The 13,922-nt window shown below is 39.4% G+C and overlaps 1 long non-coding RNA gene across 1 annotated transcript in view; it reads right to left on the reverse strand.

Moving 5' to 3' along the window:
• Window positions 1-13,671, reverse strand: part of LOC141571336 (uncharacterized) — a 264,152-nt gene extending 250,481 nt beyond the window's left edge. The window contains exon 1 of the long non-coding RNA XR_012496097.1: window positions 13,541-13,671. This is a non-coding gene — a long non-coding RNA (uncharacterized LOC141571336). The remainder of the gene's footprint in view (window positions 1-13,540) is intronic.
• Window positions 13,672-13,922: the final 251 nt, after the last annotated feature.

Raw genomic sequence — 13,922 nt, forward strand, 5'->3', positions numbered from 1 at the left:
TCTCTTCTTGCTCCTCCAAACACTGATGTCGTATCCAGAAAAGAGTTGAAGTTTCTGACTGTCCTCTTGACATGCTAACAGAGGCATAGAGATGAATGAGAGGGCATTTTAATGGGAGCCCATGCATAAATTAAATTGATTGTCCCCATCAAACATTTTCAGGCATTTAAAAAAATTTCCTTTTCTCTTTTTGACTCAAATAGAAATTCCTAATAGCATCTGTGGAGTCCATTAAGGTGTCCTTTCTTAAAGCTATTAGTTAAAAAAAAAAAAATCTGTGAATTAAAGGATCCTTTGAAGAATGTGCCTGCTGTATTGATGTTTCTGTCAGTTTTCTTTCATGCTTTTATCCTCTTCACCCCACCCAGATAATTGTCTGGACCATGGTGCTTCTGAATGCAATGTTGATATGTATCTTTTGTAGATTCAACTATCTATCTCACATGGGTGATCTTTGTCCAGCTCCTGATAACCATGAATTTTTCTTTAAAAGGATGACTCTTTAAAAGCTCCGATCCTTTTTATTAACATCTATGATACTTAAATCTTCCTCACAATAAGAAAAGCAGAGTAGGGAAGCAGGTGGCCCAGTACTGACTCTGTGCCCCAGTTATTGAAATTCCTTGTATGTTCTTGAGCTCGGTTTCCTCTTCTGAAATGGTAAATTGGTGACTTTTACTGGTAAATCGTTATCTTCATCAGTAATTGTTGTGATTTTTTGTTACTCTATGTAGGCATTGTATTAAGAACTTTACATGTCTCACCTTTTGTTTTTTAACAGTGGAGCAGACACATACTATTATTAGCCCCATTTTATAGATGAGAAAACTGGGAATCCCAGCAGTTAACTTGTCCAACATTAGACAGCTAAGAGCTGGTTGGTTTGCTCACTAGTGTATCCCAAAGACCTGCAGTACCAGGTACTCAGGTACTAAATAAACGTATTTTTAATGTATGCATGTATAAACAAATATGCAAAATCAAACACAGACTATTTGAGTTTAGAATCTATGCTCCTACTTCCTAAATCCTTAGAAAAATGGTAGCTTCTACACAAACAAGACGATTTTAATCTCTAATTATCCCATACCCAACCCATTTGCTGATGATGTTCATTCACAATTTAGTCTTAATTGTCCCCTTAGTGCTTAGAGTGGACAATATACACAGTGTTCCTGCCCTTACTATTTAGTAGACTGCAACTTGAGACTCCATTACAGATTTTTTAAAAGGACTTTTAAAATTGGTTGCCTTTAATCACCCTGGGCTTGCCTTGGGTCACTGGTTCTCAACAGGCAATTTTATCCCCCAGCAGATATTGGGTGAAGACACTGATGGTTGTCACCGCAAGGGGAGAGGAGTGCTATTGGCATCTAGTGAGTAGAGGCCAGGAATGCTGCCAAACATCCTACCTCGTCAGGTCATCTCCCCGCACAAAGAATTATCCATCCCAAAGTGTCAAGTACAGAGATTGAGAAACCCTGCCCTAGACAAACTAGAAATGATGCAGAGGAGGCTCATCTTGCTGATCTGTCTCCCAGCATTATCCCCTTCGCCCCATCAAAACTCCTAAACAGACACATAGACGAAGGTCTGACAATGAAGGTCTAGATAAAGTGCTACATATCTCGTTGCTGAATATCACCATGGTCACCTTTGAAGTATTGCCTTTGGGAAGCTATGCACTGATGGTAGTACCTAGTCCACCCTTCAGAGCAATTTGGAACTTTTTATCTGGAATGGTCATCAGAGCTGTCATCATATTACCCTTGATGTCCTGAATGTCGTCAAAATGTCTTCCTTTCAATATTTCCTTTATCTTTGGGTAAAGAAAGAAGTCATTGGGGGCCAGATTAGATGAGTAGAGAGCGTGTTCCAATGCGTACAGTTATTTGTTTACTGGCTAAAAACTCCCTCACAGACAGTGCTGTGTGAGCTGGTGCATTGTCATGATGCAAGAGCCATGAATTGTTGGTGAAAAGTTCAGGTCGTTTTCATCTAACTTTTTCATGCAGCCTTCTTAGCACTTCCAAATAGTAAATTTGGTTAATTGTTTGTCCAGTTGATATGAATTCATAATGAATAATCCCGCTGATATCAAAATAGGTTAGCAACATTGTTGCAACAAGTTCATGAACTTAATTGTCAAACCTCTTATCTCCAGGGGCTTTATGTTCAGCTCTCCTCTGGGATGCCTTTATCTAACCACAGCTCATTCTTCGTATCCTTCTGACCCCTTCAAAAAAAAATCATTTTTCTTTTGATCCCATTCTCTAAGAAGCTTGCAAGGTGACTGACTAAGCAATCTCATATACTAAGTACTTTTAACTTAGCTTTAAGCTTAAAATGAGTCATACTGGCAATTACCCATTGAATGGATGAAGTCTTAAAAAAAATGCTTAGAATAATATTTTTCTATCATTTCCCCCCTTAGAGTACAATATTTTATTTTCATTGACTAAATGGAGCCCATCCTCCAGCCTTCTCATCTAAGATGAAAGTATCCCAAGGGACATATCCCCCACCTCCACCCCAGGATAGCAGGTGCATAGTCAGAAGATAAGGAAAGAAGTTTAATCTCCCCAAACTGCCAAGAGTTTTCCTTCTAATTAAGAAGAGAATTCTGAAACTCTGCATAATTTAAAATACACTTCATGTGCTAATGGAAAAGGACTAAGAATAGAAATAAACCTTTGCTATAAATAATCAATGCTATCAAAATGTCATGGTAAAATGCTCCTCTGATAGGGACAAAGACAGATAGTTTTCCAGGGTTTTATCCGGAGAGCATTAGGCTGTGCACCAGATGACTTCTTACTCATTTTATTTATTGGTTTGGATGTCTCTCTCCAACTACTTCCTTAAAAAACTCCATCCAGATTCAAAGTGAAATCACACACACACACACACACACACACACACACACACGACACAATATACTGCGTGTGTAAAACCAGAGCAAAACTAGTCAAAAGAGAAATGGAAAACATAATAGCTGTTGATGGGCAATTGAGAGGGCTCACACTTCTCTTAAAGTTTTTATCAAGTGATATTACAATTATTTGTTCATGTGTTTATCATGCCAGTAGACTTTCTACTCTTTGAAAACATTTTCTGTCTTATTAATATTTGTATTGCACTTGCCCAGCACAGCAGCCAGCATATAGTAGGGGCTCAATAAATGCTTCTTGCCACCATGAATGAATAAATGAGTTCGCTAATTGCAGTTCACTGGAAGCTTGAGATTAAAAACAAAAAGAAAAGCACATTAGGAAGAAAGAAATGATGTATTTTTATGAAAGAAATATTTGGTAAACATATATTGCTGAGATTATTAAATCCAAGGAAAGAATAGAATAGCATGGAATTATTTCAATGAGTTAGGAAAGAAGAAAAGAAGGAAGGAAGGGGAGGGGAGGAAGGAAAGGAAAGGAAAAGAAAGGAAAGGAAAGGAAAAGAAAGGAACATAATAAAAACATGAGTTCATGGCCATTTGTGTCCTTTCAAACAACCCAAATTTGAGTGACCACCATGAGATATTAAACTTGGTCCTAAGATTGCAACGATGAGTAAAACAAAACCGCAGCCCTCACACTACTTGGGATCAGAGGCAGTGCTTCTCAGCCTTTGGCTGCACATTTGAATCACCTGGAGAGATTTTTAAATACTAATATCCAAGCTCTTCTTCTCCAGAGCAATTAAATCAGAAACTCTAGGGATGAGGCCCACACAGGCATCAATAGCTTTTAAAGTTCCCCAGGTGATTCCAATTACAGCCAAGGCTGCGAACCACTGGTTTCTAGTCTAGTGGAGAAAAGTAATTAAACTGAGTTCATTGAAGAAATGTCTGTAGAATGCCTTGAGTAAAGGAATGAATGGGATTTAGTATTTATTTAGCAGCTACTCCAGCCTAAGCAAGATGCCATGTGTTTTACTTTTGTCTCCTCTTATTCTCATGATGTCCCTAGGAGGTAAGTATTATCGACAATGGAAAAGTGAGGAAATTAAGGCATAATTTCAAATTAAGTACAGAGACAACGTCCTTATTATAAAGGAGTTTTCAAAAACCACAAAGAAAGGAAGAACATAAGAAATAGATATAGTGGGGGAAAGAAAGAGGAAACCCAAATGGAACTCCGCAGACCGGGGTTCATGTTTAAATACTGTCACTAAATATACGACCTAGTTAACTACTTAACCTGTCAGGGTGTCTAGCATGAGAGTAATAAGGTTAAAATCTAAAATTCCATACTTTTAACAATGGTACCCTAGAGAAAAATAATAGTACTGTGGTTGCTGCAATCAAAAATAGATAAGAGATGTTACAGATGGAGAGCTGGCTATCAGTTTAGCCTTCAGGAGGTATTAGAATTTGGCTGATGTCGCCATGGTTTACAGTTAGCCCTTAACTTTGCAAATTCAAAAATCTGTTTGTGAGAACACCGAGGGATTGACACATAAGAACTCAACATTCGAGAGTCTGATGTATAAAGCAGTCTGCCAAAGTATTGTTATATAAAGAGAAAGATGTTTCAATCAAGTTTGCTCAGGCCAAGGTCACTCAGGGTATGAAACCAGTCAAAAGAAATGGTGCTGAGGAATTTTTTTCCTGGTCCCCACAGCATCATTGTCTTCTTTTATCCTCCGGGGGCTGTGCACCCTTCCTGAAGTAGAGCGGGCAAACACTTACATTTGTTTTTTCTCTTTGCAATTTCTTTTACTACATTCCATTAATACCACCTCTCTCTATTAATATTGCCCTTCTATAATACAATTGCTATTTCAGCTTCTTGTTAATCAGCTTCAGCTATTTCACTATAAAGGCTCTAGTTTATACTTGATTGTATTACGCCTTCAATTATATAACGACAATGCATCAGGTTACAATTTCAGCTGTGTTCAGACTCATGTGTTCATTCCACATCAAGTTTTTGAAGGAAACAGAAACAGAACTGAGAAAATGAAGAGACAGAGGGCCCTTGTTCAGGCTGTGCCTCCAAGGCGGGACCGCCTTGGGCAGATCGTTTAATCTTTCTGAGCACAGACTCCCTTTGTGGAAGAGGAGGGAAAAGACTACCACTATTTCTTTTTGTATATGAAAAAAATTAAATAATACATGAATTTAACCATCACACCACAGACGCTGGGGAACTTTAGTAATATGCTTTTCTTAATGTTCCTCCTGATCATCTTGATTGAGTTTGATATTCTCAGACTATCCTACCACTGATTTACTGCCAGAAATTACTAATCTAATTTGCTACACTTAAATTCTCCTTCATTGCACTTTTAGGAGTTAACTTTTATCTTGACATTCTGGAGGCATTTTACCACTTCCCTTAGGTTCTGATAACCCTCCCTATAGAGCTTTATGATTTACCATTATCTCTTATGGTTTCTTGTGAACTTGATAATGTCTCTAGGAAAGAGGCAGAATATATTATTTCCACTTCCCATATGACACACAAGTGACACAGCAGGTAAGTGATGGACTCAACCCGCTCTCTGTTGATTCCAAGTGTTCTCTCCACTGAGTGTGCTATGCGTTCTTTGACTCTATCCAATTTCACCAATTCTTATGAGGCTCAAGGGAGTCATTTCATCCCTGGGGTTCTACTCTTCCCCTCTAAAGAGGAAGCTAAGAAGTTGTTTCTCCATGACACTTGGCGTTGGTCAGCTGTTTTAGGGCTGTGTTGAAAGAACAGGGCAGAAAAATGGAGAAATACTAAAAAACATATAGAATATGTTTTTCTATATCTTTTAATTAATTAAAGAGTGTAAAATTAATTAAAGAGTCTACAAATCAGTCCTGTGAGCATCAAGTTTAAGGGGCAATGGGGCCTTTTAATCTAGAAAGAAAAAGGACCAAGTAGCAATCTCATTAACTTTCTCTACATGGAGGATTAGGACAACGGACACTGAACAGCTGTTCTCAGAACTAAATATTAGAGGATATGCAACCACAGGGATTTAGTTCAGAGCTTCCTCACTGCAATGATGATTAAACATGGAAACAGAACTCAAAAGGCCACTTTCTGTGTAGTCACTATTCCTAATGATGTTAAAAGCCATGGTTCTCCTGGACAGGAAAAAGGGGCACAGGTGACTGGAAAACATTTGCCCTACCTTGAGGACATATCCGCATCTTGGAGTAGCAGAGGTGGGGGGAGATAATTTTTTAAAGTATATTCAATATTAAAATAATATATATTTGGAAAATTCAAACAGCTTTATTATTTTTATAATGTAAACTGTAAAAGTCAGATGTGACAAAGACTTGTGTAGACTCTGAGCCAAGAAGATTCTTAATGGAGTGGGGGTAAGAATCATGGGAAGAGTTTGTATTTATAAAATGAGAGCAGCAGTGGACAGGTTATTTAAAAAGTGCTTTGATGCACAGTTATATCCAATAACAGCATTAGCTGAGAGGCAAAAGACCAGATTAGAGGTGTAGAGAGCTTCCATGTCAGAGGTCCTGCTACCAGCTTGTATGACCACCAGCTTTCTATCATGCAATTATCCACATTTAATGAATGCCCAAGTATACCAGGCCCAAAGTTATGCACTAAAGGAAAGGTAAAGAAAACACAATCTCTGACCTAAAGAAAAGCTTTTCAGCCTTGTGTTGGTGACAGACAATATGATATCTATAAAACTAGGGGATAGAGAATACCAATAGCAATGAGCCCCAAAGGAACAAGTCACAAAGAGGTCTCAGGGTTGAGAGTTAGTAAGTAAACGTGAAGCTTAATTTTCGTTGAGCACTAAAAGTAAAGAACATGGGTTTGGAAGGAAGTAAAAGTAATAGAAAAATAAACAACCCAACTCTTTCTGGTCTACACATGATATAGTATCACCAACCTTAAACAAATTTGTAAGCAGTTATTCAAAAAGCCATACATTAAATGTTAAATATAGCCATTGTGTATTTACTAAACATAGAACCATGGAAACTGCTCTTAAATTTAGGTTCTGCATATACAAAATAAATGTGTGGTCGCTTGAAACTGCTTTGGATGTGCATTTTTTTTTTTTTTTTTAATTTCCAAAATGACCCGGCTTCCTCCCCTGTGAGAAGCAGATGCATGGAAAGTTTCAAATTTTAAATTTACTCTGTGTTAGAGTTATTCATGTGCAAAAATCATCTTAAACGGTTTCATGGCATAAAGCTGAGGGTCGGCTTCTTTTTCTTCTTTTTCAGCTGCCCGAGTGTCAGAAACAGCTAAACAGATGTTTCTCTCGACATTCAACAACTAAAACCTCACCTTTGGGATGAAATCAAGCATGAAAATTTAAAGCCCAAAGGATAATTTTTCAGCAAATTTCAAGCAAGTGAAACAAGTCAGGAAGGCCAATAACTCTGAAATCTCATATAGGATCCCTCTTGGCAAAGAACCTGCTGGTCAAACCAGGTCATTCTGTAGCTGTGCAGGATGTACAATGTGTATGTGGTAAGAAGACATGGTCCCTGCCCTCAAGTGGCTTGGGGCCTAATGAGCAATAAAACAACAATATCAATGAGTGAAGGCAAATTCAGTTGCAGCTTACTTTTTTAATACATATAGTTTTTAAAAGTTGGATGCAAATGAGTGACTTACATTCCTGGTCAATCCTTGGGAAGCAAATTCAAGTACTATCTGTGCGTTGTGCCCACATTGAAGAATGTTCAAGATGCTAACTGTGGGTTAAGCATGAGGTGAAGGATAATCAAGGTACTGCCTGTGTGTTATATGCACGTTGAAGATGCTCAAGGTACCACCAGTGTATGAGTTTAAGGATGTTGCAATGGTTAATTTTATGTGTCAATTTGACTGGGCCATGGGGTGCCCATATTTCAGTGGAACATTGTTCTGGGTGTTTTCATGATGGTGTTTTTGGATAAGGTTAGTATTTTAATTGGTAAAGTAATGCAGATTGTCCTCCACAATATAGGTGGACCTCATCCAATCAATTGAAGCCCTCACTAGAAAAAAAGACCAACATTCTCCCAAGTAAGAGAGAATTCTCCAGCAGACTGCTTTTGGACTTTATCTGTAACATTAGCTTCTTTTGTCTGACAGCCTTTAAACTTGAACATTAGCTGTGGATCTCCTACCTCCTGGTCTACCTGCAGACTGGACTTGCTGGCCTCCATAATCACATGAGCCAATTTCTTATAATCAGTCTATCTATCTATCTATCTATCTATCTATCTATCTATCTATCTATCTATCTATCTATCATCTCCTATTCGTTCTCTTTCTCTGGAGAGCCCTAATACTGATTCTAAGGTACTATCTATGTGTTAATCATGAGTTGAAGGATGGCTTTCATATCACTCTATTCTTTCTCCTGGAACCCCCTTCCCCATTGCCACATGCATCCTCACAAGTTAGTGCTTGCCCTTCTGCTCACAAAATCCCCACAATTAACCAATCCTTGGGTTAGACAACAAGGTCAGAGCACGCGCCATATAATCTCAAGTACAATACACATATAAAAAAGAACTAGACAAGCCATTAAGAGAACCAGGTTCTAGTGCCTTCTCTGCTATAATTCAAATGGGTTAACCTTAGGACATCTCTAAAGAAATCGCTCTGGGCTTTAGCTTGGATCAGTAAAATGAGTGTGTTTGAAAAAAAACAGTGCATAACTGTTCATAACAGGCAGAATATGAAAGGTGCTTCATACGTGTCACAAACAGATGCAGATTCAGGGAGCTATAGATATCATTTTACTGTTGTGGAAAACTAGAGAGGCATCTGGAAGGAGCCAGCATCTGGAATAGACCTTGGAGACCAGGGAACTTCAAAGATGGAGATGGTCCAAGAGGACGTGAGAAAGGCATGAAAAGCCTGGACAAAAGAAAGTGTGCTGATGTGCAATGTCAGCAGCTTCCAAGTGACCCAGAAAGATCCAGAGAGCGGTGTGAGCACTACAGAGAAAGATTTGAGCTGCACAGAGCAGAATGCTTTATGTGAATGGACTGGCACAAGGAAAATTAGAGCAGGCCATGTTCAAGGAAAATATGATCAAGATGATGGATTATGTAGGCATGGAGATGGGAGAATCTGGCCTTTCATCCAACAGCATGCTGCAAGAGAGAGAGAGAATTTTGATGTTCTGAATGAAAAAATGAACTGTAGAACCACAGTGGCTGATAGGGAAGCTAGAAGTAGCAAGAGAGATCATGAAGGTCTTCTTCTATTTAAAGAAGAGGAAGAGACTCCATGTAAAGAAGTTCTCCCCTTGTAGGCAGGGCAACAAGCTGAGGCAGAAGAAAACAGCTCGTGTATCCATGAAGAGGCCACCAGGCAGGCAAAGCTAACCCCCAAACTATGTTAGGTACCAAGCTACATGAGGAAAAACACATGTTGCCATCAATAACAGGGACTTGCTGTAATATGCCAAAGGTCTTGTTGGGGGAAAGGCAGGATATATGCCCTGAAGAAACTTCACAGAATTCTAAGATGCCTCGGGAGTATAAGCATTCTTTTTCCGCCTCCATCCTCAACACACTATTGGGTATTGATGCAAGCTTAAAGCCTGCTTCCTGCCTTCTTTTTTCTTTTATTTGTTTATATTTTTTTGGATGGTGTGACCCTGCTGTCTCCCTGTCTTCCACGGACTACCAAATTCCCAACTCTAGAGAGCAAAATTCCAACCATGTAGAGGCCAAATTTTACTAGTATCTGTAACCCCAACACTAAGAGTACTGCCTGGAACATATTAAACCCTCAATGTGTGTTCTGACAGGAATTCATCTAGAAGAATCACCTTGACTATAAAGTCATCTCCTTGATTATTCAATCATTTATTCATCAAATGCTTACTATGAGCCAGGCTCTATTCTAGGCACCAAATACACAAAGATGAATGAGAAATGATCCACCAAAATCATAGCTAGTGGGATCGGGTTATATAAAGGCAGATGCATTGCTCTTTAGGTTATGGCTAGTTTCAAATAAAACTCCAAGCAGAAACTATCTAATTCATCTACCCATCCATTTAGGCATTCATTCACAATTCAGCCAATGTGTACTGGGTGCCACATGTGCCAGGAGCTTACACAGACAAAGAAGTTCCAGTGCTAGAAGTGCCAGGCTAATTAGCCTCATCACAATCACAGACAGCATGACATACATCAGGCACTAATAAATGTATTCATAAAGGCTGGTGGGTCTCCAGAGTAAGAACCAGACTACATGAGTTGAAAAAGAGACTCGAGTGGAAGAAACACAGATTTATAAACAAACGGCACATGATTTTCAACAAGAATGTTTAGCTTTTCTTTTTCAAGTTACAGAATTCTTAACTGCAACCTCTAGAAAAAGAAAAGAAAAAAAACACAGGAAAAAGTAGCGCTGCTTCTTGTTGAAGTGTGTGTAAGTTTGGGGGAGTGAGAAGCCCAGAGGCCCCCACTCAGCCTTCCCCCTTGGGCCCTGTGTGCCTCTAAGACCCCTGAGCCAAACCTGGGCCCCACAGTGTGAAAATCACTGCTCTCCTTGAACAGAGAGTAGGAGATACGCTTCTTGGTTCTCTTCCAAGTCCTGCGGCTGACTTGCTGGATAACAGACCAAGCGTTGTTTGACCAACCTGAGCTTTGGTGTCCTCAAGAGGAAAACAAGGATGCAGACAGGCCCAGCAATCCTGGGAGGCTAAGTGAGTTCCTTGAGCGTCCAAGAAAATGAAGCAGTGGGTGGGTGTGGGGAGGCTACCTGAGGTCTCATTAGCCGCCAGCCTTTGACAATGCCCAAGTAGAGGCAGACATCCTGAGGGGAACACACCGCCCAATTACCTCAGGCACTAGGGCTACCCTGGAATGGAGAGAATTTGTTTAGACATTCTGGCCCAAGACAGAGCCTTTTCAGATAAGAAGAATGATTTAAGAGTCAAGAATATAGTGATTTATTTGAGGGTAGAAAGAAAGATGGAAAGAAATGCCTTTTAAAAGATCAACTCTTCCCCAGGGGATGTACACTCAGTCCCTTCCCAAGCTGAGGAAGGCAATTTAGTTCATAACTTTATTGACTTGACAAGGCAAACGGGCTTTGCCAAAGACAACCTTCTGTGTGCCTGAGGGGTTTGGTGTCGTGGGGAGTAAACTCTGCGGTGTGACTCCTCTTTTCCCAGACCTTTCTCTTTCTGCTTTATGACATGCTGCCCCATATAATGTGACTCCCCCACCTCTCTTTGCTTCACACATTTTCCATCCAGCAATAACATCTCCCTCACTCCTGGCTTGGGATTTAGGGTATTGTTTTTGTGGTGTAACTTATTTAAAATCACTAAGAATAAAAATCAATAACTAAAATTATGCAATTGCCTTTGGACACAACGTATTCTGTTTTACATCAAACCATATTTTTCTGGAAACTTTAATTTTTAACTTTTAATTCTCAGAAAAGGATCTTCAGAAAAATGTGCAAGTTTACAGAAATTATAAAAACAAATAAAGACATTTCAAACCAAGGTCATTGACTATATACTAATAGTTCTTAATCCTATGTCTCCCAGCTCTATTTTCCTAGCTAAAGGATCGATGTGGACCTAATCAAGCATGCTGCTTGTTTTTATAAATAAAGCTTTATTGAAACACAGTTATTTTCATTTGTTTATGTACTGTCTATAGTCACTTTCACACTACTATGGTAGAGACTGCCCGACCCTCAAAGTGTAAAATATTTACTAGCTGGCAGTTTGCCAGCTTCCATATCCAAATGCCTCTGAACATCTCAAAAGGGATGCCTTGGCGCCTCAAATTCATGTTCAAAATTTAAATCATTACCTTTCTCTCAAATCAGTGCCTTCTCCAGCGCTTCCTATTTCACTAAATGCCATCAACCCAGTTGCCACATAGAAAGACTGGAAGTTTGTTCTTGCTTCTTCTTTGCTTTCTCTCACCCTCAATGCAATCAACCACTAAGTCCTGACCAAGTCATTCCTCACCCTAAAGCTAGAATGATCTTTCTAAAACATAAATATGGTCATGTCACTCCCGCACTGAATATATCATAATGGATGTCTATTCTTATTGGCCATAAAGACATTTCAATCTTCTCAACCCAGTTGATGGAAAGTCAAGTCAAGCTTAATGTGGCTCCTGCCCGTGTCTCTGCATCTCCTTACTACCAGCTTTCCTAGTTGCTGTCAGTTCTTTGAAAACCTCACGCAGGTTGTCTCTCACCTGAGGCTTCTGGGACGCCATTTCCTTACGTACAACGCTCTGCGCCCTGTAGAACACTTTCTGTATCACTCTTCTTCAGGGTCCTGCTAAAAAGTCCCCCCTTCAAAGATCTCTTCTCCCACATCGGGACTACGTTTTTGATAGGTCCTGCTTGTGACTATATTTCTCCTGCTACAGCTCTCATCAGACCTTACTGTGAACACTTGTTAAGGTCTGTCTTCCCAGCCACAATGTAAGTCCCCTGAGAGCTAGATTCTTATCTGTCTCATTTATCATCAGAGTGCTTGGAAATAGAAAGTGATTAGCACTTATTTGTTAAATAAATAAATGGATGAATCTTACTCCAGGAAAGAGAAGCTTGAAAGAGTAAAGGGAACACAGATAAACTGTTACAGAGGAAATTCAACGAGTTCTTACTTTCCTCCCATCACTTTTCTGCAGAGAGTGGACTGTCCAAAACTGAGTTTCTTGTGAAGATGTCCGTACTCTGGCAAGGAAGGGAACTGTAAGCATATTATCAAGAACGTGAGAAAGAGAGAAAGAGGAAGATTGAAGAGATAAGAACGGAAAGTGCATGGCACTGCATAGACCAGGGTCTTGAGCAATACTACTAGTGATAGATGGCATTATTATTAGTTATCTTTTACAGATTTAAGACTAGATCTCATTCTACAAGCTAAAAGAGGCCTTCACAGTATAAACTTGCTTTCAGTCTTTTGCTCAGCTAAATCAGTTCAGTGCAAAACTATAACCCCAGTTGAACTTATAGGACAGGATTGGCATCTACTAGATGGGCTTATAGGTTCCATGATGCTTCTGAACATACATGGGTTCTTATAGGACTGTATTGTCAGAGGCCTGCATGGCAATTAAAGCCATTTCGCAAGGAATAGGGAAGGAATAATTCTGACTTTGTCAAGTAAGTACCCCAAGGGCATTCTGGTTTACATTTACAGCTACAAATATTACTTCAACCTTCTGGTTTGAGATAACAGAGTGAATGAATAGAAAAACTAGGAAAAAGCAAAACTAAGCAAACTCTAGGACACACATTAAAATGTGTAATTTTGATTATGTAACTGAATGAAAGAAAAGTGAAACCATTTGAAATATATCTTCACTTTTCAGAGTGGGGAGTCAAGAGAACAATCTAAGGTTGATATATCAAGAAATAGAGGTATGTGCAAGCATGTTATCTGCAATTATGGAGATCACTTATAGAACTAAAAAGACCAACTGCCCCACAGTGCTCGCAAAAGAAATTGTAGGAGCCAACGGTAGGAAAACTATAAAATTCTCCCTCCAGGTTCTCAATTCCTGATAAGACATGAACACCATTAACACAGGAGGATTTAGATTAGAATAAATCCATACCTTTGAGGTGTGGGTTCACAGGCTGGGCTGGGGCAGAACCACGGATGATAAAATGGTGACCTCAATCTCCAAAACACTGGTCTTCACACACTCAGGGGCCCTGGGAGTAAGAAATCTCACCCTTACCTCTGAATATCATGGAAGATCCTCTGTAAAATATCATCAGAGTAGGGAAGAGCTCTAAGTTCCTACAGATCATGGAGAGATTTTTTTTTTTTTTTCCTGAGTCACTTCTGAGTCTATATTTGGAACTACTTGACATGTTGAAGGACAGCTTCTCTGAGGTTATTGTAATGGGGCTGATAGCTGATCCGCTGTGAGTCATAATAATCTAGACGGAACAGGAATATCTTCAGGAGAATCTTATAAATATAGGACCTTC

This window comes from Rhinolophus sinicus, linkage group LG04 (genome assembly GCF_036562045.2).
Source record: "Rhinolophus sinicus isolate RSC01 linkage group LG04, ASM3656204v1, whole genome shotgun sequence".
Taxonomy (NCBI): domain Eukaryota; kingdom Metazoa; phylum Chordata; class Mammalia; order Chiroptera; family Rhinolophidae; genus Rhinolophus; species Rhinolophus sinicus.